Raw genomic sequence first — 3,064 nt, forward strand, 5'->3', positions numbered from 1 at the left:
CTTTTTAAACTACATTTGGATTTGTGCCGACAATTACCTCCTCAAAGTCTCTAAAGCACCAAAGCTCTGCCTAATTAGTATGCATTATCAATTAACGGCTTTAATAGGCGGCAGATTGATCACATCCCCCTGTTTCAGGGGCTGAACAGAGGCAAAGGCTGAATGAAAATTCCCTCTCCCTCTCTCACAAAGAGCAACTAAAATGGCCATGATATAGAAAAACTCAACTAGTGCTGTAAACACTTCTGCAATAAAGTACATCAGGAACAACAACAGTAGGCCTACTACTACTACTAAAATAGTTATTATTAATAATAATTATAATAAACCATGCTGAAAAAATATCTTAAACCTGCCTAAAATGTTGTTTGCTGGTTTAGCTGGTCTTTCAGCTTGGCCAAACTGGTGCTCAGCTGGCTTTTGCTGGTCTACCAGATGGTGTTGCTGCCTGACCAGCTGAGATGTGCTCAAACCATCAAAACAGACCGGCCTGACCAGGGGAGAAAAAAAAGGCAAGTTTAAATGATAAATAAAATATATATATAAAAAATAAAGCTAAAAATTATTAAATTCAACAAATGAAAATCGGTCTGAAATACTTCAATGGGAGCAGTATTAAACGCACACTCAACTAAAATCGCGTTTGATCCAAAGTGCGGCCATTCATCAGCCAAATGAGCCTCATGTTTCCAGCATACATTCATTTTCAGGACATTGTTTAATTGTGCTGTTTTACATAAAAGTCGCTGAGTGGAGGAAGAGAGTGTGATTTTCACTTACTCTCACCAAACTGTGTCCTCGTTCATCACTCGAACTCATCAGAACTCTCATGGAGAGCTGTTTTCATTAGAAGAAACAACAAAATAGAGATGCTGATGGCGTGTGGTGTTGGTGAAGATTGATTGACTGATGCATTGATGGAAACGATTCATAGAAGATCTGAAAGCCAAGGACAATAGAAATGTAACATTAAACATCCTAAAATTAAGCATGTCTGCAGAAAATACAAGAAACGGCTCTTTATTCATTTCCTTTCTGAATATTAAAAAATGACATAGTTACAAAATATACATATGGCAGCATTATTCAAATGGCCCACTATAAAAATAATATTAATTCATAAATATAATGCCTATATATTATTCTAAGCCTCCACATTTTATTTGCACAGGCCTCAAATCATAACCAAGTTTTCATAACCTATTTATATTTGATTAATTTTGGACTTATTTTTCATATACACTCTGTGGCCTACATTATGCCACATAATATGCAGGTCAATATTGTGAGTTACTGAGATTGTCACTGGTCATTACATTAAAGTTAGACAAATGATGCGCTTAGTGAACAAATTTCCAGCAAAACAACTTTGGTCACCATTTTTAGTTTGGAACAGGGATGCTAGACTGCTCATTTTGATCATATCAAGCATCCTTATTTGTCATTGACCTATCATATTTACTGTAATATTTACAAACTTATGTTTTCTGTACAGTTTCTGTTTGAAGGTGCTTTACTGTAAAAGAGCCTTGCCGGTCTACCTCCACCGCCCTGTTCGAGCTTGCAAAGTTTTAATCTGTATAAATTAATGCATTAAATTGTTTGCTTATTTGAATAAACACCGATACAAATCATTAGATGAATTACTTGGCCTGCTGATTACAACTTATGCATCAAAATGCACTTAATTTTCATTAGGAGGTATAAAATTAGATGATTATTATATTAATTAAGATGATTACAAACAATTATCCTTCGCAAGCACCCGCGGCCCTGCAAACTAGGTCAGTCTGATGATGTATTGTTTCTGCACCGAGCCATTTCTCCTGGCCTTCATTCAGCATGGAAATCCGTAATAAAAGTATGTAAGGGCAAACGAAACGATGGTCAGATATTTTCTTTGTTTCAGCGGTCATAGGGCCACTGATGTTGGGTTGTTTCCAAACATGAGAACAGGGTGCTGAATCCATTATGTGGCTATAGGGCCACAGACACGCATCTAATGTCCGAGTAGTTCACGGCGCATAATACACTGGGCAGAATGTGCTGAGAATTCTGGGAAACTGTGGAATTGAAGAGTCACAAATAATAAGCATCACCGGGACAGTGACCGGAGAGAATGGCCTTCCTTTATGTCTGTCTGAGAACAAGCAATCTAGCGCCAGAGAAAACAACAGCACCATAGGACTCACTGGCTATGACTGAAATGACAAAAGAGCAAGCAAATTACGTTAGGATTTATATAAAATGCATAAACTCACCTCATACCTTATAAAGTAAGATGCCTTGCAGAAGCATGTAGGTTTAGTGAAGCAACCGCAGACTTTAAGATCTAAGATAAAATACAGTTATAGGTCTGTCTAAGATTTGAGCAAAAATCTTGAGTAAGAAAAAGAAAGCATATGATACACACACAGATAGCCTACTGTTAATAGGAATACTGGTGATCTAAAATGTGTTTACATGAAAAGTTATTCATATATCTTATTATGCACATCTACTACAGGCACATCGCTATAAATGCAATGGATAAAATGCAATTGCCTTTTTTTTTTTTTTTTTTTACAGTGCAGTTACAACCGTTGCATAGTAGTATGGTATTTCGGCATGGTAGATTTTGTGTTGGGACAGAATATGGCCTGAGCATGTCTGATGTTTCATAAAGCAGATCCACAAACCACACTGCAAACCCCACACCTATGCACGCGTTCGAGCCTGTAGCTGCATTCCAGGCCTGTTCTCAGCACACTGATTTATATTTCATTGTCCACGGCTTAATTTTGATTTATCGTCCGTCCATAAATTAGAAAAATATGTTTTAGAATTCCATCTTGCGGAAAAGCTGCGCGTGATGCCGGGGGATTGGACGATATTTAAGATGTCAGAGATACATATTGGATTAGCGCGCTTTGTTCGCGCGCCATAGCAGGTGTTTAATCACGGCTGATGCGCGCGCTGAAATGCGTTAGGACAGGAACGGGAGCCGCGTTCCCCGGGACTGCGATAAATCACTGCCGAAAGCAAGTAGCATGCCCCCTCCCCACACACACACACACACACACAC

At 38.3% G+C, this 3,064-nt stretch overlaps 1 long non-coding RNA gene across 2 annotated transcripts in view; it reads right to left on the minus strand.

Annotated features, from left to right (window-relative positions):
* Nucleotides 1–358: 358 nt before the first annotated feature.
* LOC107584685 (uncharacterized) overlaps nucleotides 359–3,064 on the minus strand; it is a 3,274-nt gene continuing 568 nt past the window's right edge. Inside the window, exons 2-4 of one of the 2 annotated variants that reach the window (XR_001609172.1) lie at nucleotides 2,269–2,332; nucleotides 781–939; nucleotides 359–490 (exon numbers count right to left, since the gene is read on the minus strand). This is a non-coding gene — a long non-coding RNA (uncharacterized lncRNA). Of the gene's footprint in view, nucleotides 491–780; nucleotides 940–2,261; nucleotides 2,333–3,064 lie in introns of both variants that reach the window. The other variant, XR_001609171.1, reaches the window with a different exon arrangement.

Source organism: Sinocyclocheilus grahami, unplaced genomic scaffold (assembly GCF_001515645.1).
Source record: "Sinocyclocheilus grahami isolate Dianchi unplaced genomic scaffold, SAMN03320097.WGS_v1.1 scaffold61.1, whole genome shotgun sequence".
Taxonomy (NCBI): Eukaryota; Metazoa; Chordata; class Actinopteri; order Cypriniformes; family Cyprinidae; genus Sinocyclocheilus; species Sinocyclocheilus grahami.